The 26,284-nt window shown below is 37.5% G+C and overlaps 1 protein-coding gene and 1 pseudogene across 1 annotated transcript in view; both read right to left on the bottom strand.

Moving 5' to 3' along the window:
* Positions 1–26,284, bottom strand: part of LOC129763611 (cAMP-specific 3',5'-cyclic phosphodiesterase) — a 91,835-nt gene that overhangs the window by 44,906 nt on the left and 20,645 nt on the right. The window lies entirely within an intron of this gene.
* On the bottom strand, positions 1,093–1,174 carry LOC129763695 (U4 spliceosomal RNA; annotated as a pseudogene).

Raw genomic sequence — 26,284 nt, 5'->3', positions numbered from 1 at the left:
ACTGACTCTTGACACTAAGGTTAGATCTGTACAATCCGTCAAATCAGTAGAATCATCATTGGAGTCAATTTTTTCTGATATTCTAAAGTTTACTAGAACCTAGAACCTCAGTTCACCTTAGTAGTTTCTGTTTATGTTCGGATTGAGTTCGGAGTTGTATCTGGAGGACCGAGAGCAAATTGTGGACTTCAGGGGTTGCTCCAGAACATCTCGGATAAAGTGGTTTCTGATTTCCAGATAATTGGATCCTTGGAACTGGGCAATGTCATATGTCATATTGATGGTCGCACTCAGTACACCCAAAATAAATGTTTCAAAACATATTTTTACATGCTCATATATTACATCAGATAAGCTTCATTTATGTTTTATAAAAAGTGCTCTCCTGGTACATCATTTACTCCAGCAAGAGACGAGTTTGTGTACAATATATACAGTGGAACCTTGATTATCCGCGAGCGGATACGGTTGCGTTACTTTCTGCGTATAAGAGATAGGAAATTGCGTTACGTAGGGGGGGAGGGGGTTCAAAATCCGGATTTTTAGCGTTACGTAATTTGTGCACGATGCCTTATGCGCGATTTTCGTGATCCGCGGTGACCTAGCCAGACTATTCCGCGGATAATCGGGGTTCTACTGATGCCATAACAATACAAGAGAACAAAATAAGAGACATTTTGCAAGTAAGCATCCACGGTTTCACGTTAAAGTACTCTCTTGCTTTTACTCTCAGAAAACACGATCTGCGTATAAGAATGATCCAATTTCATTTTATAATTTGGTGTAATATCCTCGTGCAATGGGACGACGGCACTAGTCGTTGTGTGGAACAGTCTTACAGCCCAGCCGGTCTTGCTTCAATCCTTGCTTGACATCGTTTGGGATTGTTTTTGTACAATTCCTGACATTCCGACATTCCGCCTGAAAGAATGAGAAGTCTGTTCCATACAAACATACTTTTTAACTCTCTTAAAAACATAGAATTCATAGAATTTCATCAAAAGAAGTAGGACTTTTGTCTCAGTGTCATCCACATTTTTTTAGTTTACTTTAGTTTACTTTTGTTCTTAGTAATCAATGGAGACTTTTGTCTAGGGTTTTTTTAGTTTTCAACTAGCTATAATCGCACCTTGGATAAACCTCATTGATTACGATATCGCCACTGCGCAAAGCTAGTCTTACAAGCAAAAAATCCACAAGTATATAGAATGAATTCAACAACAAAGCGATTTTAACTTTAAATTTTGGAGAACTTTAAGCTGTCTGAATACATATAATATAATTGAGTTATCACAGTTCTTTTTTTGCGGAAGAACTGGGGCTATATTTACTCAATCAACGGTATATCAAGCCAACTATCATTTCAGGCAGCGTTCACTCGAATCTTCTCCTTTGTCCTCTCGACTTCTACCAGTATGATTCCGAGAGGGCACCAGCAACTGGTGATGCTATTTCCTCGAGATAGTTTTGAATGATCATCACAGGTAAACTGGATAGTTGAAGCGTCTCGGTTTGTGAATCAGGACGTTGTGCAAGTCCTAACAAAGGATATTTTTATATTCACCATGGCCATGACTGTGATCTGCGAGAGATCTTTGGAACGCTTTAACAGCCTCCCACCACCCTCTGGAGATGATGTATTGTGAAGTATCCTCGACGAAAGCCGAATTACATGTCTAGGTTAATATTGCATTCTGCTTGAGGATCCTGGTGGAAAACGACTCTCTCCTACAACTTGCTTGCCGCCGAGAGGAAGCCAATCGGGCTATATCTTATCGGGCCCGTGGGGTCCTTCCCCGGATTGAGTATAGGTATCATTTAAGACACATTCCAGACTGCTAGACACATTCCAGACTGCAGACCCCAGTTCCAGACAGCGTTTGAAGACGTTCGTTAGAAGAACATACGATTTGGGTCCGAGATTGTTGAGCGCAATGTGAAGTGCTCATCGATGTCATGGGTCTTGTTGGGTCATGTTGCGGATGTTCCGTTTGAGCGATTTCATTTTCGATAACAGTCTTCTGTTTGGTCGTCCTCAGCATCCACTCAGCATCTCAAGTCGGCTACTGACCCGGTCTGATGGGTCTTCGCTGCCGGTGATGGTGGCTGGTGGACGTAGACCGTTGAATTATAGAGGCTATATAGTATATAGGCATATAGTATTTATGGAGTGTTGTTCTGGTTGGTTATTACGAAATTCATTATATAGGCATATAGTATTTATGGAGTGTTGTTCTGGTTGGTTATTACGAAATTCATTTTTTTGTCGTAATTTGAGTTTCAAAAATGCGTATGTAGCTCGTTTCGATTTGTAAACACGCGTGATCCTCGAAGGGTAGAAATATCGAGCATGATGCTACTTTTTGAACTCAATCAATTTGGTTTCAGTGAAATGGTTTACCTTCATTGAGCTGTTGTAAGTCAATCATTTCTAAAAGTCACTGTGGAAGACCGGAAATATTGAAAAAAAAATGAATGAAACTGTTAGCTCATTCAAATTTATTCAAGCAAAAATCCACTAGAGAGAGAGAGAGGAAAGAGTGCGGTGGTGTGGTGATAGAAAAGAAAGGTCAATGTCCAGGACTCGTGTCGGGCGTTTTCAAGCAATCGAATTCCATTCAATCGTTTTATTCATCGTTTTCAGGAACCTAATTCACTTCGAGACTCCAAAATGTTCATAAAAAGGTGTACAATTTTTAGAAAAATATCACCATAAATCTAACCACAATGCCTATCCTTGAATGAAAAACTTGTTGAACAAACAAGAACTCAGCTCATCTTCAAGCACTTTAGTGGTGTCCAAAAGGAGAACCACACAGTCACAGTATTGTACCTACAATCGATAGATGAAAGCGTTCGGTGTTTTTGAACCACAACACTTCTCACGAGGACGAGATCGCTGATAAAAGAGCACTTTTCCATTGTATCGTTTTAACGTCTTCTGGAAGGCATCAAAGCGATTCGATACACATTCGCTCTGTTTTAGCGTAGGCGTTCATTTGTCGTGTCACTGTCAGATGCGATATATGATTTTTGATTGTTATTTGCACAAATATATGAAATATATGAGAAATTCAAACCTCTTACTTCAACGTTATTTTGCAAATTAACTTAAGAAGAATTTTAATTTTCTATTTGCAGTAGATTATTATAGAGTGTCCAAATAGATTGGTACAAAAATTTTATAAGTCCATCGAAATATTACACAACAATAAAGGCCCAAAAATTGACCGTTTTTCGTGACGTAACCGAATTTCGGCTTTTCAATTTGTACCTCCAAATATTCTCAAAAGATGTAATTCTCCGAAGAATAAGTTTATTAAAAACTGAAACTATGGTTCGATTATCGATTTAAGTGTTATTCACTGTGGTTGTAAGCCTTTTCAAATTGTTGAATTGTTGTTGTTTTTGGTTGATTTTATCAGACTGTATGTTGTCACATTCAAAATGTCCAAAAACCACGCTTAATCGTTATACATTGTACAAAAAGCATTAAACTAATCAATAATGGTAGTCAAAACAAAGATAACATCAACAATATCAATAAAAATAATGTAGCTGGCATAGTCCATCGTTGGAAGCGTCTTTTTCCGGTATTCACCCTTGATCAGTAATCCTCGTTGAATCCGAAAACGAAAAGCTTTGGCAGATTGATTGAAATTGAAGTATCCACAAAATGCACTGAATCGTGCTGACATGAAGCGAATTGGGTCATGCAAGCCTTAGTTTGCAAAACGAGGCCCAAGATGAAGAAAATTTCTTGAGCGAAGTGCTCTCTCAGGTGCATAAATATTCAGCTCCGCAGGAATACCAGGACTATCTATTTCGCCCAAACACTTCAGCTGTGGCGTCATAATTTCGGCAAGATATGGACAAGCCGGGGAAGGGTCGCGATAGAAACTAAGACGGTTTGAAACTACAACAAAGACGCCACCTCCGCGTGATTTGAAACTATTCAGAAAATTACGGTCGTTACGAAATACGCCATACACACAACTAAACAATTGCGAGGAATTGATTCGGATTCGGTGAGAAACATTACATCGTAGTTGAAATCAACAGCTGTCAAGACAAGTCGTCTATCTTTGTCCTCGGACCAGGAACGTTCTGGTAGTACATCAAGAGACCGTCGACTGGAGTTGGAGGAATCTTAAGCATCAGTATGAAATGACCGCGGGTAGAACATGGAAAGCATAGAACTGTCAGGCGATGGTGAACTATCAAAGTTAACGTCCTTGCCTGTATAAATGATTCGAATAACCCCGACACCATCCTCGGCCACATGACCAGAACGACTGAGGAGACATGTACGAGCTGCAGGCGCGACGATAACTGAAGTATAAAAAAACAGGATTTGGCGCTACTGGCAGTAGGTGATTGAAACGTAGGAAACCTGATGATTTTGAGGGTAATTCACAAATTCGCGAAGGAACACGTTTTTGAGCCAACTATCTTTAGACAAGGTAACATTGCTAAGATACTTGTTCACGCCGATTTTGAAGATGATGAAGCCCAGGGTGACAGGATTTTTGTCCTTCTATGCGGTTCACACATTAGAGAGACCATGCACTTTGAACAACATTATAATGCTTCGTCCTTCCTCCGTCAACCGAGCACCTCTTGCCATTACTGAAACTTTATGATTTGCCATCAATACAATGCTGTTCAACGCATAGTTGTCCCATGTTTCAAAATCAGCAACTGAGGAAAACGCAATCAAAATTTTCTAGAAAATTTGCCTAACAGAAACATTTCAATTTGGCAATACACCGGGTTTTTTATAAGCAGTAAATTATTGTTCAATGAAATGTGAAAAGTTCCCCTCACTTGAATTAATCAAGCTTGATTACGGTTCAAAAGTACATGGTGGGATAGTTATGCCTAGAAAAACAACATGGAACAATCGAACTTGATGTTGTTTTTTTTTAAATACTGGGAACAAACAATAAGTTTTTTGATGTTTTTCCGCACAATTTTGCAAAAAAAAACCATTGTTTTATGAAGAAGGGAGTGATCTGCAGCACTTTTGCAGAACATAAATATCATTGTTATTAGGCATTCGCTGACAAGGTGTACACGTGTTCTGGTTCTGTTGAACTTTTTTTTTTGTTTGAGAATTAGTTCGATCTTCCAAACCAGAAATGAGTGCGTTAGCGCTGCTGAAAGCATTACATAAAATTCTTGTCCTTGAACAGATTCATTCATTATGGATTTGCAAAAATACATGGTTGGACAGTTATGCCTAGAATATCAACATGGGACAATTGAGCTTGATGTTGTTTTTTGAAAAGCTGGGAAAAAACAATAAGCTTTTTTTGCGGTTTTCTGGGAGATTAGGCATGAAAACAACGTTTTATGAAGAAAAGTTAAAATTGTCAAAAAGTAACATGGGACAACTATGCGTAGAACGGCAGTACAGCAAAGTTAAACTGTGCATTATTGACGCACTTAATAGAATCAACATTGTTTAGTCGATATGTTGCATAAACCACTTTAAAACCGCGATAACTTCACGAAGGTCCAATCTATTAAGTACCTTGGCTAAACAAACGTATTGTTGTACAAGAACTTCAATATAAACAGAAAATTACTGTTGCTTTGCGCGAGCGGTAAGGGGGGTATCAGTAGAGAACACGATGAAGCTTTAGGTCTTCATGAATGGGACCCCAGTTCGGGTCTGGTGGCCAAAAAACCGCATCTCGAGTGTCGAGCTTGGACTACAACGATTTGTTCCACGAGGAGTATTTCTATTTTTTCTATTTTTTATGGAGCTGTAGAACAATTTCTACATGTTTTCAATCAATACGGACTCATGTAGCAATTTTCAATAACGTTAGAACCCGGAAACACTGTATTTGAAATCATTTGACAGCAAGTTGTTTGGTAGGTAGGTTGATCCGTTTTGAGAAAGTTGTACAGGATGGAAGCCGAGAGAAGAAGTTTGATTTTGGACACCCACATTAAAAATCTTAAAATCGTGAAATCGCTGAAAGTGGTTAAATCGACCGTGTATGATGTTCCCAGAACAGTTCCCAGGCATGAAATTCCATAAGGCCACTGCCAGAGGAGATGCCCCAGCAAATTTAAATTCGTTTTCGCTGAGAAATTTGACTGGTAGTTCTTGATTTGGCAATAGAGTTGCAACTGTGGACAGAAAATCAAGGTTTTCGTCACGAACAGGACAATGGCAATAACAATTGTCAAGCGGAAGTTGAAAAAGGTTGCCAAAGTGGAATCGTGAAATAATATGGCCGCTGAGATTAGCCAATAGATTTTTCGTTATGCATACCTTTGAAAATTCGTGTTTTCTTAGTAAGCGAATGGTCGTGTGTTCAATACCAAATTCACTTATTGATTAATCATCTAATTGGTCTCTTCAAGGCTAGAGGTGAATGAACCTTGTAGTCTTTTAAGGCTTTTAAAATAAAAAAAAATCAATCACCACTTTCGCAAGAGCGAATGTACATTGTCGACATCTACGGCAGTGTGAAGCAAATATTTATCAGATTAGTAAACCTGAAAGCAATTATTAAAAATGTAATGAAAATTATAACTTGACGTTATTTGAATGCTTTAAACATGTAATCCTGACCCTTAATTTAAAATTTCTCTATAAATTTCGCAATACTCGCATTTCCTTTGACACGCACGCACAATTTTATATTCATTCATTATTTTATTTCAATAGTGTGTTCACTCCACCAGCAAATCTATTACCTTTCATCTATTTCGTTTCACACCAGCGCAACACGAAGCTTAATGACGTCAAAACGTCTACTACGATCTCACTGCAAAACATATGAAAAATCAAATTTTCTATTTACCTTCAAAATTCTCTAATTTCCACGTCGTACGACGTTCAAAAATCCTTGGATGGCGACGAACACAACAATAGCAACTCGAATCAAACGATCCGTTTTCGAGTGGTGCGCGGACAAAAAAATAGAACAATTTATTTTTATATTGGAAAAAAATCCTTTGATTATGTTGCATATGTCCTTAATTAACTGACCTGTTAGTTTGAATTAATTTAAAAAACCACAGTTATTCTTCAAGCATCCCTAAGTCCGTTTTGTGAGCGTCGACAGAATAAAATGTACTGCAATAAATACGGTTCAAAACAGAAGTTCTTCTCGCGGACAGAAATAAAATTAGATTTCATAAACACATGCAGGGGAACTGATTCTCTCTCCCAGCTTCTGTTCCGATTCCGAAGAGATGAAAACAAAACAAAGCAACAAAAAAACGGAAACGAAAAGACAAGCACAAACATTTATCGGAATCGTTATCTGGTTTTGCGCTCTTTGTCGTTTTGCCGCTTCGGATTGAACCAATAGTGTTTTTTTCTCCTCCCAAAATGCACTCCGGTTTCGTTTGATCATAGCTCGGAACCCAGCAGATTGTTTATGTACCCCGAATAAGTGTACATGCGGTGGTCCATGATGCGAGAGATATTTTCCTTGGGGGGAAGCCCGACCATATTGCTTGCTTATTGATAGCATCTTTCGATATAGTAGTCACGCTGCGTCGTGTACACTAAGATTTTTTCGGATGGCGATGTTTTCGCTGCGGCATATGCAAAAACATTTTGATTCGTGTAGAAAAATTATCCCAGACTTGGAGTAAATTAACCTAACCAACATATATTTTACAGGGTGGTACAGGGCAGCTTGATGGTTTAGAAATTCAATCAAATCCATTGCAGATATAAGTTTCATTCTCCCACCATAACATTGGAAGTTTACATTCACTTAGGTCCAAAGACGAAAAAAACAACGAAATGGAATGCTTGTCGTATTTTTAACCGTCTCGGTGACACAATGAATGCGCTGTATTATTAAGAAGTGAACTGTACTCGAGATTCACCCTCCCCTCACCTTCCTTGGGTGGATGTGAGCATATTTGGCAAGTGCGGTGATTCAGAATTGTATATGCCATGTGAACACAATTTCATCACGACACATGTTGGTTCGTTTGTTGAATCTTCACGTAAAAGAATTGAAACGTACAACAAGGCACGTCGTAAGAAGATTTCGGAATGTTTTTGGTAATTAAGTTTGAAATGTGTGATTTACTCATTACTCACCGTGCTCGTGTGACATTATAAAAACACGACCGATTACATAGAAATTGTGTAATTTAACGGATTTTTCAAAATATGGAGTCGAAAACAGTGGAGAAAATATATCACTGAAATTGCTGTCTATCGCTAGTCATCGGATAAATTACTCTTTTCTTTATCTTGAATAGCATTTTATATCTTGACAAAAACATGTGTGCATCAGCTTTCAATAAAGTAGTGTACATCATTAAAAAAAAGTAGACAAATATCGTCCCAAAAATCCAACAAAAGACTCTGGTAAACCCAAAGTTTCAAACAAGTCATTTGTGAGGAGAAGAATGTAAGCTCTGTGCAGATTGGCAATCCTGATTGTACAATACCAAAGGCGCCAAAGGCATTGTCTGAATCGACCCGATCCACCAACGATAGCTCAGAGTTTTTATTACAATTTCGAACCAACAATTGAAAACGCTTTGTACTTGATCAACTAAACTCATTTATTGACAGGAAAAACATTTATTTTGACATGTGAACGGATTGGATACTGGACTGAGACTAACTAGACTTTTCAACTCTATATCTATTTCCTATTATTTCTTTTAAATCTATACGTTCTATTTGATCTACACAACCATTTGAAATTCAAAGAACACAATAATACTCTATAGACAACAAAAAACATCAAACTGACAATTACCCTATCGCCTTCTCTATTTACATACACTAATACACATATATTTTCCATAATTTGCATTATGCCAGTGGCGCATCATCCATAGGGGGCTGTCAACTCCGACAGGCATTTTGTGGTGAACAGAACAGAGGGACGACAATATCAGTATCCTTTCGTTCTAAAAGGAATAAGTAATGCCCTTCACTAGGCTATCTAGACGTGGCTCTTATTCAGGAGCCGAGGTCCAATAATAGTAGATCCAAGCTATTTCTAAACAAAAATGTAAGCTTCTTTACGCTGCTACACAAACTGCACTAAAGGCAGCTATTCTTATACGGAATAACATTAAACTAGCAACCTGTTTTTTTCTCTATTATAGTGACTTTCAACACATTTTGGCTGGTTCGTCACTTTTACTTCCATTTTTTGGAAGAATGTCGGGAGTGAGAATTGAACTCATGATCTTTGCGTGAGAGGTATGGATGTTACCACTACGCCAGATCGCCTCCACAGTGCAACCTGTTTGAATTTTTTTTGAATAGGTATAAAAAAAAGCCCATCTTGGATGTTTAGAAACTTTTCTCAATTTCTGGACTATTTTATCAACTATTACTCTTTCAAGTAATTAACAAGTTTTGCCATTTTTGTTCATTCCCTTACGTGAATTCTTTAATGTGTGAAAATATGTATTGACAAAAACAAAAGCCCACCTCCAAAAAAATAATATTAAAATCATTCAAAACCTCTGAGTAACCCCTCATTTCTTCATGTTATGACAGTTAGAGCTGTGAGGTATTGTTCGCAATCGATTTTGAAGCGACAGAAACAAAGTGTTGTTTACATTGTATTAAAAACAGATGAAATTGTCTAGAAAGAGATGTCACCTCCTAAATAAACTTTTACTGAAAAATATCATCTCAGTTTTTTCAATCATCAACCAAAATCCGCCGAATTCGAAACGAACAATTTATTTAAAAGTTTATTTTCACTACCAGTCGCGGAACTTAATTGGCACATTCCGTATGCTGATAAATACATCAATATTTAGTTCTGCATATTACCAAAGAGAGTTAATGTATCTCTGCTAACTAATCGTCTTCAAACCCGATTATTCACATTCCAAGTATTTTGATTTCGAGGTGTGATATCATAAATCTAGAAGCAGTTCAATGTACACAATTTATTCGTCGATCAACACCACAACCACATTTCAGCACAGATTATCGACATCTAATTTTGTTTTAAAATAAACATTACTCATTCAAAATGATTATTCTATCGATCGCCTACCCAGTCACCTCCCAGCTAGCAGCATCAGCAGCAGCAGCAGCAGCTTCGCTTCCCAGCGGGAAATCGTGGTTGGATGTGATTCCTATCATGTGATTATTTTTAGCCAAGCACCCGTTTTCCCTCGGAAAAGCAACGCTAGAGTGCAGACATTAGAAGCAAGTTATGTGGAAAATTATTTTCCCTACACTCAGCGCTCCACTCAACAGATTGTCAAGTGTTTGCGGCTTTTTGATGGAAGAGTAAGTGCTCTCCCATAGTAAATAATCCGTCCGCCTCCGTTGTTGGGGTGGATTTGGACGATTTGGTTACGAGACGACCGAGAAATGAGAGTTCATTGATACACGAAAAGCGTGTGTTCTCGTTCAGATGACAGATGGAATTCAAAGCTTCGGTTTTCGCATGGCTGAGTAAACTCAATAACTAAAACAGAAAAGTTTCCGTATGCATCAAATCAATGAATTGATCATTCTGTGATAGACATTTGTCAAAAAGATATTCATGTCCAATTTCATGTTGTGCCCACCCTAGGCTATTAGTCCCAAGTCTTTTAGACTACTGTTTCCACTTAGTAAATGTTTGTATTGATAGTCGGACACAAAAAGATATTGGTCTTGTGTTCTGCTAGATCGAGACAAGCAAAGTTGTTGAATTTTAATTACGAAGCATTTGCCTAAATGAATAATTTTCTATGAACTATATATCGCTGTAAAAATTGAGGTTGAATCCCAAAAAACGACCAAACAAAAACTGTTGTTTGAGCTTGAGCTGATTGATTTGATTTTGAAAATGATTTCTCGTGTGCTGAAGAGTGGAATGAACACAAATAAAAGCACCGTTTTCAAAATTTTAAAATGTTTGTATATATGGGAGCAGACATCTCTTTCTTTCAGACTGAACGTCAGCTTGGGATTGTACCCAAAAAAAAGTCCAACCCAAAAAAGTCCAAAAACTTAGCCAGACATCGATCTTTAGCTTGTGTAGGGTAGGGAGGGGCGGTGCGGTGCAGTAATGATATCTCGGGATCTGAGCGTCCAAAAAATTAACAATCTATGGACAAAATATAGCGAATTGCTAATGCGATAAAATAAGCAAATTAGGAAACTTTTTATTAGGTAAGTTAAAAAATGTGGACATGGTTCCGATTTTGTCAAAAATAATTCACGGTTTGCGCATTATAAAATTAGTTCTAAAAATGGTTAATACTCATGGAAAAAATCGACTCAAACGTAAAATAAAGGTTTGTTGTAGGTATTAGCTTCAAGTATTAATGGAAATCACTGTTAAAATAAAAATAATTTTTATTGAATGTTCATTAATTTTCTTTTTCATTTATAGAGGGGCTAGTTGGTCACACTAAAGCGGGACTAGTTAGGCATACGAAAAGCTCGGTTATAGAAATTGCTCGTATGAGAGAAACGTATATAACATTTTCAGGTATATACTCTACTGCTAAAACTTGTGTATTCGAAACGAGACAACCTGATACCAACCACCGCACAAACCACTTGCAATATAATAGTCATATTTGTATTTTTACTGTAAAGTTTTCATTAAATATAATAAACACTAACATTTGTTTTTTACTTGATAATGAATGAAACCTCTAACAGGAAAACGCTCATAATTGACAAAACACAACATGGTTATTATATGATGGACATGGACATTCTCTGGTTATTTTTCGTTGAAAAGGTAAAAGGTAAGGTTCATTGTGGCACATAGCATTCTAGCGCAAAACTTCATACTAAAAATATATAACAAAATTTGTTCAACATTGGTCAACTAGCCCCGCTCTACCCTAATGTTTATCTTTGTTGATATCCATTGTTAACACACTGTAACTCACAACTGAATGGAACGAACAAAAAATAATAGAACGAACAAAATAAATAATAGCAAAATAATATTTTAGGGTGAAATGTCACCTTGGCGACGAGCATAAACTTGAAATTGTATGACCGATATTACGCCAAATATCGATCACTGCAGCTATCTACCGAGGAAATAATGGATTTCTTTTTCCCCAACCTAATATACTCCTTTATTCATGACGCGTAGACTTTACCGAACTCCAATCGTAACGGTGGATAGCAAACTTTGTGAATCCTGAAAAGCAAATCGAGAGAACTTATTTGAAACCAATCGGATCGACGATATATCCCGTTATTCATTGCGCGGTGTCTTTCACGAAATGCAATCGCGACGGCGGAGATTTTTTTTGGTAAACCCGAGAAAAAAAACTTTAAAACCAAACGAACCGGTGATATATTGTGTTATTTATCGCGCTTCGGTCGAAACAAAAAAAAGTGTTTATATTTATTTATCTGAAGAGTAAAAAATAAAAAAAAATTGTCACTAAGTTATGTTGAGTGTATAGAATCACAGTAGGCATTTGTTGTCAGACAAAAATATGCTTGTGCCAGTGACGCCATTATGTACATTTTTATTTATTTATTGTATGAATAAATTATGTTGCTCAAGTTACAAGTTACACAGTTGTCTCTTTTAATGCTACAATTTGGTCCACTTTGAAGAATATGTGAAAACTTATTCATTACTTAAATTACATCGTATTCGTTTCTCAATTACAACAAGCTAATTAATACTATTTAGGTGAAAAAGTAAATCCCGCTTGAAATGAACGATTTTTTATATTAGTTGGTAAACAATTCCGATATACTATGCCTCTAGAGCGACAGCGACTGACTATAATAGTGCGATGAATGAAATGGTATTAAAAAGTGATTTACTCGTGTATTACGGAATGGAATTAACTTTGAAAATAGGTAATTAGGCACTTTAGGTCGTTATCAAACGAAACAAGATAGAAAAAACTCGGTACTTATAGAATTGGTTGAATGGGCATTCCAATAATTGTTTTTGTGAAGGTGAAACCCTTCCCGTTTTAGGAATATTGAAAACATACCTTATGCAACAGTTCAAAGCTACTTTTAGTCTGCTCAATGATTGTTGAGTGGCATTGATGTATACAAAGTCACCATACATTAAATTAAGAAAAACTAACGCTTTGAAGAGCTGGAGTTTGACTTTGACGTCGAAATATTTGTTAACTAAATTCAACTGTTCAAACACACCCAAAATTTTACCAACTTGAGAGTTGATATGCGATTCCCAACTTAAATTAGAAGTAAAAATTACGCCAAGATTGGTTTATATGTTAACAAATTGGATTGGTTCGTTATTGACAGCTAGCACAGGTAAACCAGATGATGTTCTCAACTTCAATATAAACATTGCTTTAGTTTTGGAAGAATTTATGGGCAAAAGGTTTTTCTGTGACTAGCAATGAATTGGAGATCTTCGTTAATCTTCATAGAAATATCGTCCACACAAAAATGATCAATACTACAGAAATAAATTCGAACATCATCAGCATAAAGATGTATACTACAATAATTCAAAACCGCCTGCAAATCATTAATAAAAAGCGAAAAAAGAAGCGGCCCTAGAACTGAGCCCTGAGGAATACCGGAGCATATTGAGTTGAGGGAAGACAATATTTAATTAGAGAACACAGCTTGATTTCTATCAGAAAGGTATGATTTAATCATGCTTATGGCATACCGAGAGAAACCAAACTTATATGAAAGCTTTTTAAGGAGTTTAGCGTGAGAAACTCGATCAAATGCTTTGGCAAAATCAATCAACAATAACACTACAACTCCTTTTTTGTCGACAGCAAGAGCGATATCATAATGTTCCTTCAATAATGCCGTTTCAGTACTATGTCCTTTCCGGAACCCAGATTGGACATCACTTAATAGTCTCATATCGTTCATAAAATCAGACATTTGAGATTTGATAAGCTTTTCAAATGTTTTCGACAGAGCACTAAGAATGCTAATTGGTCTAAGATTCGAAACATCGGAGCAGTTCACTGACTTTTTTATTGGAATTATTTTAACCGTTTCCCATGCTTGAGGAAAATGGATGCTAAAATTATAGAATAAAATAGGCGATTAATCAACGGATACCCTTCCGAAATATTCATTGGTGTACCATCCAATCCCGTTGCATTAGAATCAATGGACAAAATCGCATTTATGATTTCGTAATCTTGCACATTACTGACACGAAATCCATCAGCATTTTCAGGTAAATAAGTGGGAGATTCAACATCACTCATCGTAACATTGGAAGAAAAATAATTATTAATAGTATTAGCATTTTCGTTGATGCTAGGCAAAGTTGGGTCCTTAGAGGAAACACCTAACTTTTTTATATTTTACACATCTGTTTACTAGAACCATTAGCTTCGAACGATCGTTTATCATTGTTCTGTTCCGCTATTTTAATCTTTGATACAACGCTATTTCTTAGCCTTTTGTAATGTGCTTCATCGAACAGAGATTTGCTCCTTTTCTAACTTCTGTATGCAACGTCCCCATCCACTATCGCCATTTCAATTTCCAAATTGATTTTTTACGCTTGTACAACTTTACAGGAACACAAAAATCATGAAAAATTAAAAGATTTTCATTCAATATTTCAATCAGAGAATCAGGATTATTCGAGCGGTAAAATGAATTCCAACTAGCATTCCGAAAACACTGTTCAAGTGCACTAAGATCACAATTGTTAAAATCACGATAGAGTGAAGTGAACAGAAAATCAGATCATGCTGGGGAATTCCAGGCATTGATACTTGAATAAATTTCAAAACTAAATCGAGACTGTCGGTTAAAAGGAGATCAAGTAACGAGCATCCGTTTTGATGGATAAAAGTTGGTTCAAAATTTACATTACAAAACGACCATGTTGAAAGCGCATTTCTATATCTTCGAATTTCCACTTTCACTCTCAACGTTATTAAGATTTTCCAGACAGTTATTTAACATGAAATATAATTTCTTCTTTAGGCAGTTCTATTTCACTAATTGCTATTCTATTCGAGAAAGTTTAATTACTAAACGAACTCCTTCATTTCCTATACAATTATCTTCTTCAATCGAATAATATCATTCTATACCACCTATAGAACATACATATTCAGAACTCCCTATTTTGTCAAATATATACCGGAAATTCGCGTTTTCAAAGAAAAGACTTCGTTTATCATCTAAATTTATATTATTGCCTTCAAAATAGGCCCCTTCTGAAGAAAAACATTTTTTCCAACGAACAATCCAGTTATCGAAACACTTCTCATAGCTGTATTCGGGAATTGCCTTCAGTTCACGTAGCTAATACGTTTTTATGTCTTCAATGCTGCATGTCATACTCGTACACCTATGTCTTGTCGCCAGTTATTATGCGTTGGATGAACGTGGGATCAAGATTTGATCGTTCAGGAATATATTCAGCCATTTGATTACGATGAATTTTTTGAAGAAAATTGAGCTAACTATTCACTAGTCATGCTGCGACTTTTCCCATGCCAAAAACATCAACCAAAATATGACGAACGATTTCGATATTTATTTCACGGGCTAGCTCTCTCAAACTTAAATGCTGATTTCCGAGCATCATTCCTTTTATTTTGCAGCATAACATTTGCAACATTTTCAGCGTTTCGGCACAAGAAACATTGTTTGCAACATAAAATTTCACACGATATCTTTGACCAATATAATTATCCATATCAAAAATCGCCGAGTAGAAATAAGTTAACTTGTTCTTAATGTTGCTACAGCTTGTCATTTGGTAGCCCAAGTTCGCACTCAAAATTGACATTTCGATCTCTGACAGTAGCACAAACTTTAAAAAAAAGAAAAATGTTCAGCGGGAAGCTTTAAAAGCACAAATCTCCGGCCACTATTTGACAGAATGTAAATGGCATAACTAGCACAAGAGCGACATGAATCGCTCGTAATGAAAATTTCGCATTTGTGCTAAGGGGGTATTCTAGTGTAGAGACACGAACTTCGGTCGTTTTTCGAGTTTTTTCATTCCGTGAGTATATCTTTGGAATCCAAAACGAGGTCAAGGCAAATCCCTCTTCTTTCTGGCGATTTTTCAAGAGTCGGAAAAACGCACAGTCGATTCCGTCGGTGATTGTCAAAGGAACGGTGACGATATCAACGGCTCAGTGGAACTCTTCGCATCTTTTTTCAAAACTGTCTATAACGCTGATTCCCCACCTGACTCCCTGGAATTGTTGAATTCATTGCCGTCGTACGATATAAACTTTCCGTGTCCAGCTTTCACAGTAGCAGACATTGTCAGTGCATTGAACTCTGTCGACCCAGCCAAAGTCCCGGACCAGATAGATTACCTCCTGTATTCATTCGACGATGCGGTGATGTGCTAGGACCACCTGTTTGTCGCCTATTCAACTTGTCGCTGTCAGAAGCTGTCTGTTTTTCCGGATGCCTGGAAGATTTCGGCGGTAACACCTATCCATAAATCCGGAAACATCCATTAAAAATTTCTGATCTATTTCGATTCTCTGCTGCTTGGCAAAGCTACTCGAGCCACTTATCCACGACAAAATGTACTCTGCTGCTAAGCCCACGATATCACAGTATCAGCATGGCTTTGTGAAAAACCGCTCCACTGTCACAAACTAAATGGTCTACATGAGCCTGCTCAACTCTAGCTTGGATAAGGGCTGCCAAGTTGATAGTATCTACGTGGATTTCACTAAAGCATTCGACAAAGTGCCTCATGATTTAGCACGGAAAAAGCTCGACAAACTAGGATTCCCAAGTCGGCTCAGCATGTGGTTGCGATCATATCTGCAAGGAAGATCCGCTTTCGTAAAACAGAGGTCTTCAAAGTCGAGCTGCTTCGCTACACCATCCGGCGTACCACAAGGTAGTCACCTCGGACCGCTGATTTTCATCCTTTTCGTAAACGACCTAAGCCAGCGTCTTAATTCGCATCATCTCATGTACGCTGATGACCTAAAGATCTACCGAATAATCAGGTCATCGGGCGACTGTGCCGCTTTACAGCATGAGGTTGACATCGTGGCGAGTCGGTGCATATGAAACGGTATGGAAATGAACGCAACGAAGTGCAAAATAATTTCTTTCAGCAAATCTCGGACACAACTAAAATTTAACTACGAAGTGAACAGCGGCAGAATGAACCGTGTCTCATCGATAAATGATTTAGGAGTAGTAATGGACTGCAAACTATCATTCAATGAACACATCACTGCAACCACTGCAAAGGCTTTCGCAATTCTCGGTTTCATACGCCGCAACGCACCTGAATTCCGTGATGTATACACGTTGAAAGCAATATATTGCTGTCTCGTCCTTGAATATGGCGTTCAAGTCTGGGCCCCTTATCACGAAGTTCATATCGCTCGGATCGAGAGAGAGCTCAACGGAGTTACGTTCGATTTGCCCTGAGGAGACTACCGTGGAATGATCCCGTTAGATTACCTCCATACGAACATCGGTGTGGACTAATAAGGCTAGAGATACTATATCAAAGAAGAGAATACCTGCGGAGAATGTTTGCGTTCGACTTAATCAGCAACCGAATCGAATGCCCAGATATCTGCAGTAGATGACCATTTTTGTTCCAGCGAGACGTTCTCGCCGGCGTTTGTTATTTGCAACCGCTAGACATCGCACTATGTTCGGACAAAATCATCCTCCTGAAATGTGCTTCAATTCGATTTTGATATTAGTAGGGAAATGTTTAGAAATAGAATAAGACAATTATTATAAATAAGGAGTTTTCAGTCTGTGCAGCATTATAGCTGAAGACGTAGTATAATAAATAAATATACACTGCGAACCGAATGCAGCGTCCGTTCTATGAGCATCGCGAAGAGAGGAAATATTGCAATGTAAGCTCCGCCTGGTTTTAACTGAGTATAAACAACCCAAGCAAATCACACTCTCAATTCTGCTAGCAAGCAAACAACATTTTTTCTGATGCTGAGAGGTATTATAGAGGTTTTGCACGATACACTGGAAGAATGGAAGGAAAAGCGAACAGTGATGCAATTTTGTTCTATGGAAGAGTCGGCCTTTATACCGCCTGGCGAGCGTGCTGTACATTTCGTTGATTCTATGCGTTTTAGGGCGACTTATTTTTATAACCGGATATAAATCTAGCACCATATCACACTTCGTTAAATCGAAAAGGGTTTCCAACAAAATATCAAAGGGACATATTTTGAGTTAAACAAATTTTTAATATTAAATATATACAAAATATGTTCATCTATATGAATAGGATTTTTTTTACTAAAGTTTGCTTTGAATATCTGACCATTTGGGAATGAACTTCAATACAATCCCTACATTCTATTGTGTTTCTCTTAAACTAGCCTTTCGTTATTCAAATCAGTATCGAAAATTTTTCCACAGTTTGAATAAATTTAGCATACTATATTTCACCAGAATCTACTAGTTTGCACCTCACTAATCCAAAATACTTCTCCATAACATTCCCTTCATATAAATTCAAAGGCCTTCAAATGCAGCATTAACAAAAAACGTTGGAATGTGAAACACATATTTTTTATCTACTGTGATAAATAATATGTGTTTCCAACCTCTTGATACTCGAAGGAATACTTATGAAAGTATCCAGTATCCATAAAACACTGAAATGCGCTAAAGATAACGGTATAATGAGAAATTATAATTTTCCACCTAACGATTAACCACGAAGATATATACTTGGGAAAACCACGAAATGCATGAAGCAATGAAACTCTATACTACACATACAGCCAACATGGTACAGACGATAGTTTTACGACTACATCCTGCACTTTTGCACCCTGGCTTGGGAAATTACCACGATTAATATCCTTCGATTGCTGTAATTATTTCCGCTTACCATGCGCCCCGTATTTTGCATAAAAGGATCGCAAGTCCTTTCGAGTGTTTCCCAGTTAAACCACCCGCTTGTGAATGCTCCTTTCAGATTCAGATCAATGGAACGCTCTCTCCCCTTTCCGTTTCAATTCCATACCCTCGCTTGGCATTTTTTCTGTTTTAATAATATGCGAATATTTGCATACATAATCAATTAGAGTTGAATTTTTCCTACCGAAGAGGGAGGCGTGTAAAAAAAACCAACAATATCGCGTGTCATGTTCGCGGCACACATTGTTTGACTTCAATCACGAGAAGTGATCGCAAACATTCACCAGCTACTCTTCCCAATTGACAAACGACACCCACGCAGCAGCCTCTCGCACATCATGCTGCAGAAAAAAAAAGTGTGCAAAAAATTTGTTTTGCCAATGTGTGTTAGAAATATTGGTGGTGGTATGCTTTCATTAGGTGCTCCACAATTACCTGGCGAGAAATTACAAATTCTGCTTCATACCGCCTCGTGTTCGGAACTAAACTGCTAAATAGTACAACACTAAACCACCAAACCACCGTTGACATCGGTGACGTTAGCGGGTAAGGGTTAACCGAAGCGTAACGAAACGTTGCGAGAGTTAAAAAGCTTTACAGCGAGTCGAAGCGCGACTGAAAATTCCCCCCAATTTATGCTAGCAGGAAGTCGTTGGTGGAAAGAAAAGTTCATTTTGAAAATGTGGGAAAGCTTAGGGGTAGTGGGGGTAAAGTGGTCACTTGCTTGTTTGGTAGTATAACTATTGACTATTGACACCGTATTGATAGTCATCTTATGTTTGAAGAATTTCATAACATTTGAGTCACCCTGTACTACAGTGGAGCTGTCGCATGTCAAGATATAAATAAAAACAAAAAAAAACGCTCTCTCGGTAGCCATTCGGCCGTTTGTGCGTTTCGAATTTAAGGAATTTCTTGTGAAATTTAGTTTATTTGACCTGATATTTGTGACAAATTAACAGTTTGGACGACTGTTCAAATATTCTAGGGGAAGTAAACAGATATTTTGTTGAATTTCAGCAATTATTTTGCATATTTTTTGAAGTCCTCCACTTATTGAGTACATCAAATTGAATTTCAAAATATAACTTTCCAGAAAGTGTCCATCTTTCCTTTTTTTTCCTTCGAATGTCCGTCTTTCTCGGCTCATTCTTGTTTTTTCAAAGATGACGGACACATTCATTATGCAAAATCTCTGCCTCAAAAACAAATTTTATTATGAAAAGAGACTTTGACTATCAATTTGTGGTGAGATTGCTGTTTATTTTTTTGTGAAATTCGCGAAAAAAAATCAACTTTTACTTAAGGTTTCATGGAAGGAAGCAGCATATGAAAAATTGCTCAGAAATTTAACATATATTATGCATACAAATAAATAGAATGAGGTCTGCCCCAATTATGGGCAAATGCTCATGTTTAACATAATTTTAGGAAAAATATTTTTTCTCGTAAGGTAAATGATTTTGGTTTATCCAGTGGAAAATATTATCATGGTTTGTCCACTTTTTTGAATGCTCTAACACATGCGCACCTTTGTCAAATCAGGTATACGAATGTTTTAAAACATATAAATAAAAATGTCTTTTTCATGATTACAGTAGTTTTATAGTATAGTTTTACGGAATCACATGCTTTAAAGGAATATAAAATACGCCTTCTTTTGGTGTAAATGCGCTCCTCATTCGAGCTAACTTTTAATCGATTAGCAGATCGATTTATTTGGCACGTATTCAGACCATTTCTGGATTATAACACTTGAAAATATTTGATTTGATAACGTTTTGATAACCTCAATTCTGATCATGAGTTGTCTAATTCAATAATGTTATTTTGTCCACATGATTTCTATGGCAACCGCTTGGCGCGCTGCAATTTGTTTATTGTGTCCTTCGCGCATAGCAGAAATAAAGTTTCTCTGTGTTGAGTGTGTTGAGGTGAACACTTTTAAAAAGCCCAAGAAAAGGCAATATTTTGAAGAAAGCCTAAATTATGAATGGATCAATATGATGACAGTAAACTCAAGAAATCTACTTGAAAATTCGAATGTTTTCGTTCAAAAATGGTGATTTCTAAAACCGGAGAAACCATGATAATTTTTTGGATAAATCATGATCAGTTGCGTAAAAACACCACAAATCGGACAAACCAAGATCATTTACCCTACTACAAGCACAATTCAAATGAAACTAATGATACGTTGACCTCGCTTGCGATTTAATTTCCAAAAACATTACAGGAGGGTTGTGTATGAGAATCAATACCATCACTAACCTCTTGGTGGTCCTGAAGAAGGAATTGTTCCTACATCACTATTTTCGCTTTAAACCAACGAAACATTCGCCATTCGAGAGATTATCCGTTCTCGAATAATCTCTCGAATGGCGAACAAACATTTGTGGCGATTGATTTTATATTCATCCTTTCCATGCCAAATCAATATAGTGTTTCTCAGACTTTCGTCAAAAGTGATAGTTTTGTTCTTTATCGCAAAATATTAGACCCGTATTTTTTTTGTTAGGGTGACCATTTCCATTTTAGGGTGGCCCGAAAAAATCAATTTTTTCGCATTTTCGCCAAAAATGATTTTTTTTCAAAAATTCATAATTTTCGAACCACTGGACCAATTCGAATGTCTTTTTTGGTCTTTTTTGAAAAAAATACTACACCTGCAGATGATCCGAATTCTGCTCTCGTTATTATTGATTGTATTCGTTTTTTATAGTTATCATGATTTCGGGATCAAAGGCGCTATATTTTTTTATATTTTTTCTGGGAAGCTGAGAATTTTCTACATATCTCGAAACCTCGAAAAAGGGAGGCGTTTTTTTTCGTTTTTGGGTTATGATTATTCAAAGTTAACCGATGGTCCGAAAAATCATTTTTTCCCATTCTTTCCACTACAAAAAATCATAACATTGGATCAACAGAACCGATTCAGATGATCGACATATCAAATTAATGAGCTAGTCTTGTTTGAAAAAATATTACACTCTGAATAAAAATGGATTTTGTTTTCGTAATTATTGATTATACAGGCCGGATTCGATTATATATAATCACAATTCCACTTTCAACGTTAATTCTCGAATCCAATACATAATCGAACTACAAAAAAAGCTATTTTTCTATTAATGTTTGACATTCATACATTAATGAAAAAAATGTTTCCTTGAGATTCGATTATGTTTAGGATTTGAAAATAATTGTTGAAAAAAAAGGACGACTATATATAATCGAGTCCGACCTGTATTTGTTTTTTATAGCTTACATTGTTTCGGTACCAAGGGCGCCATATTTTTTATATTTTTTTCCTGAAAGCTGAGTTTTTTTTTTTTTTGCATAATATATCCGATTACCAGAGATGTGTTATTTTTCGTATTTAAGTTATGATTTTTCAAAGTTAACATGTTTTCAGTTTTCGTTCAATATTTGTATGTGACTAGACTGGATGTATGTGTCTATGATCCAATTAATTGGTAAGTGCGTTATTTTTTCAAAAAAGCTAGCTAGTAGGCTTTAATTTGATATGTCGATCACCTGAATCGGTCCAGTAGTTCAAAAGTAATAAATTTTTGAAAAAAAAGGAATTTTCGGGAAAAAGGGAAAAATCCATCGGGTGGCTTTGAAAAGTCATAACTCAAAAACGAAAAAAACGCCTCCCTGGTTTCGAGATATGTTATGTGAATGATAAAAAATATTAAAAATATTAAAAAATATAAAAAATATAGCACCCTTGGTCCCGGGACCATGAAAACTTTAAATAACAAAAACAAACAATAATGACAAAACCAAAACCTGACATTGACAAGCTAATTAGCTTTAATTTGATATGTCGACCGTCTAAATTGGTTCAGTAGTTCACAAGTTATGAATTTTTGAAAAATGTCATTTTTGGAAAAAAGGGGAAAATGTCAATATTTCGGATCACCCTAAAATGAAAATGGGTACCCTAACAAAAAATGAAAAAATACGGGTCTATTAGTTTGCGATAAAGAACGGAACTAACACTTCTGACGAAAATCTGAGAACTACTATATCGGTTTGGCATGGAATGGCTGTATTAGAAGATTTAAATAATTTATTTCAGCTTTGAAGTCATTTCTAACAATTTTTCTATCAAATAGTATCACACTTACACTTCTACCGTTTCACAATGCATGATCGGTTATTGCAATGGAATTTTACGAAGCAACCGTTATGTCAAATAATATTGGATACACACGCGTATGCTGCATTTCGAGCAAACGAGTTACGAGCGACTAATTTGCACAGAAGACTTCGAAGTGGTAGTGGTATATACACAGCTCGCTGTCTAGAGTAATATTTAACAAAAACTGAAATCACGGCACACGGCTTATATAACAGTTCGGCTGAAAAGTTCATAAGGTAACACAGTAAAACTATTTTTTTGCAAAATATAATTTTGCAAATTGCCTTCGAGAGCGATACAGCGATTATAGCGATCTTGCAACTTTTCGACACCATTTTTATCTTTACTTTTTCGGTTTTTCCTCAAAATAGGCCTCAGTTTCGGTAATCACCTCATCATCGGTCTTAATTTTTTTGCCAGCGAGCATTCTCTTCAGGTCTGCGAACAGAAAATAGTCGCTGGAGCCAGATCCGGAGAATGTGGTGGATGCGGAAGCAATTCGTAGCCCAACTCATGCATTTTTGCCATCAATACACGAAATTCGGATTTTTTCATTTTTTCACAGTAAAAAAAGTTGCTTCACTCTCAATGCTGTAACTCACGAACCAATCGACCGATTGTTGACACGTGTCGTGACACGTGTCCATTGAAAAATGGTGCTTTGTGATAGTCAAGTAGATTTTTGCAAGAGGCGCCATCTAGACGTCAATCTTATGAAATTTTCAGCCAAACTGTTACGTGCTTGGACCAATCAAAACGTAGAGCGCAGCAGAAAATCAATGGTCAAATGCATAATTCATTACAAACCACCACCTGGTTCTTAACAGCAACTAACAGAGAGCAGATTGCTTACGGCCAGTGGCGCCTCGTCTGCCTGTTCAAACCGTTCACTGGATGAGGAATTATCGACGGTAATTTATTTGAAATTAAATATCATCCCGAAAATTTTTATTTTGTTTTTTGTTTGGGTGAAATTTCTTCGTCGTGAAGAATGTAATCTGATGGCTACACTACACCACCCAACCCGTACGCAACACAACACAACATTACGGAATAAGCAGTAATGACCACCGGGGTCACCTTTCATCAGAACTCGCCGTCATTTAAAACACGTTCCTGCATCTTCAAGGGCGACAGGGCAAACGCAGTCAGCTATGTACGAAGAGATCACTACTACTAATGCACTGTCTAGCGTAAAAATGATATTTGAGCTTCAAAGTTTCCTGCTGAACGAAGCCGATGGAATCCATAGAAAGCACAGACACCGCCACGCTTCAGTGTTTGTTCATTAATGAATAAAAATGATCAAATCGGTCATCACAATACTGTTGTTTTAATGTTTCAAATGTTAATTGAACAGGTAGCTTATTTGGTCACGCGTCACCTCTGCTTGCGGCCAATCAGGATGCGGAATTTTCGTATATATAATGCTTGACATTGTTCAATTGTTCGATGGTTAGTTTCAGAAAATATAGAACTTAATTCATTGCAATAATTTGTTGGATCTATAATCTTGTAAATCTATAAAAAAATATAGATATTTTTCCAACTAGAATATAGGGATAAATCCAATAAAAGATTTCCAAACAGGAATGTGGTACCTCCCGCACTAACGGAAAATGTAGGAAAGAGTAGGAAACAAAATAGAAAAACTCCACTTCCGTAGATGAGGTGATATAAAATAGGACAGTGTTAGTTTTTTAGATAGATGCACATCCTGAGGGAAAAGAAAAGAAAATTCAAATAAATTCAGGGAGTCGCGAGAACAGGAGAACAGTTGTTTTTCTTGTAATAAAAAATAATCCAGTAGCCTAGACCGCAAGGCAACGCTACATGCGACAGATTACTATTTTTTTATTTGCCCTCCCAATATGTTCCCGAAAGACGTAATCCTACGTCAAAGGTGGACCAAATGCGAAGGCTTCGATCGGTCACGCATCGAATAACTGAACTACTCCGCTGAGTGTCTTACCGCACTATGGTATGTAAGTGCGGTTTTCGGCTCAGTCAATTCACCACGAGTGAGACTTGGTGCTCCCGTGATCGAGTGGTTAGCGTCACACATTATGATGCCGGGGGTTCGGGTTCGATTCCCGTTCTGGTCGGGAGAATTTTTCGTCAAAGAAATTTTCTCCGACTTGCACTGTGGTCACGCGTATTCTACAGCTTGCCACTCAGAATACATTCAAGGCATGTTATTTGGCATAGAAATCTCAACTAAGTACTAATAAAAATGACGCAAGTAATACTACGTTGAGACGGCGAAGTTCCTCTAGGAACGTTAGAGCCATTTAAGAAGAAAGAAGAAGAAGAGACTCGATGATGAAGGAGCAAGGGTCAAAGGTATGATATTAGGATAGTAATTCATAACCAAACCGATCCCTATGCGCTGTTCCATCAATGATAGTCTTGCGGTAACAGTCAAGTGCGGACCTTTACCCCTCTTTTGCCGTGGAGTTGCCGGCCTAGAATAGCACTTCGGGTCTTGGTCCCTGTCCCTGTCGTATGAGGCGACTAATCGGGTGACAACGCGAGTAAGGGCGCGGTAAAGCCTATTGGAGATTGCACGGGGGAAATACCGTGTACAGGAGCCACGAAAGGAGTGCCAAGCACATCAGGATTGACGCCAGTAAGATCCTGATTACGACATACTGGTTACGACATAGAAAACGGACACGATACGGAAACGATTTCAACACGACGCTAAAGGCTGACAGTCGTACTATCCTGTTCCCTGAGTAAGGAAGGGTGACACCGTCCTGAAATGGCGTTTGGGCTAATAGTGCGGTTGCCCCCGTCCCGGTAATAACTTGGCAAGTCTTCGGGTACGTTCGATGCTCGTCTAGGCCCAGGCACTAGGTACTAGGCGTCAGATGTCACATTCCTGACTTGCGCTGATCTGGCTCTGAACACGGTCCCCATGAAGGACCGTGTCAACCCCTGCATGGCCTCACTGCTTGCATAGATAACCATGGGATCACTGGTAGCGACTATGTACAACGAGCGGAGATAGCGGCCCGAAGTTGGGACCCAGAAAAATATGAATAGTTGCAATAACACACCAACAAACGATGGAGAGGAGAATGTGTTCGCGAGAAGCGGACGAATGCTGAGGTCACCTGTCACTCGAGTAGCCACAACGAGTACAAGCAACACAAAACCACAAGAAGTGTTTGCCGCCCAAGCATTCCAAGGAGATCTTGGCTCCGTACAGAGCCAGTTGTTTACGCTGACCTCAAGCGCATCCCAAGAAGGGCAACTTGGGAGGCTCAGCATCACGGACGTTAGGAAAAAGGTCAACGAACTTT

This window comes from Toxorhynchites rutilus, chromosome 1, assembly GCF_029784135.1.
Source record: "Toxorhynchites rutilus septentrionalis strain SRP chromosome 1, ASM2978413v1, whole genome shotgun sequence".
Taxonomy (NCBI): Eukaryota; Metazoa; Arthropoda; class Insecta; order Diptera; family Culicidae; genus Toxorhynchites; species Toxorhynchites rutilus.
Note: the sequence above shows the minus strand (reverse complement) of the source record. Positions and strands in the feature narration are given on the sequence as shown.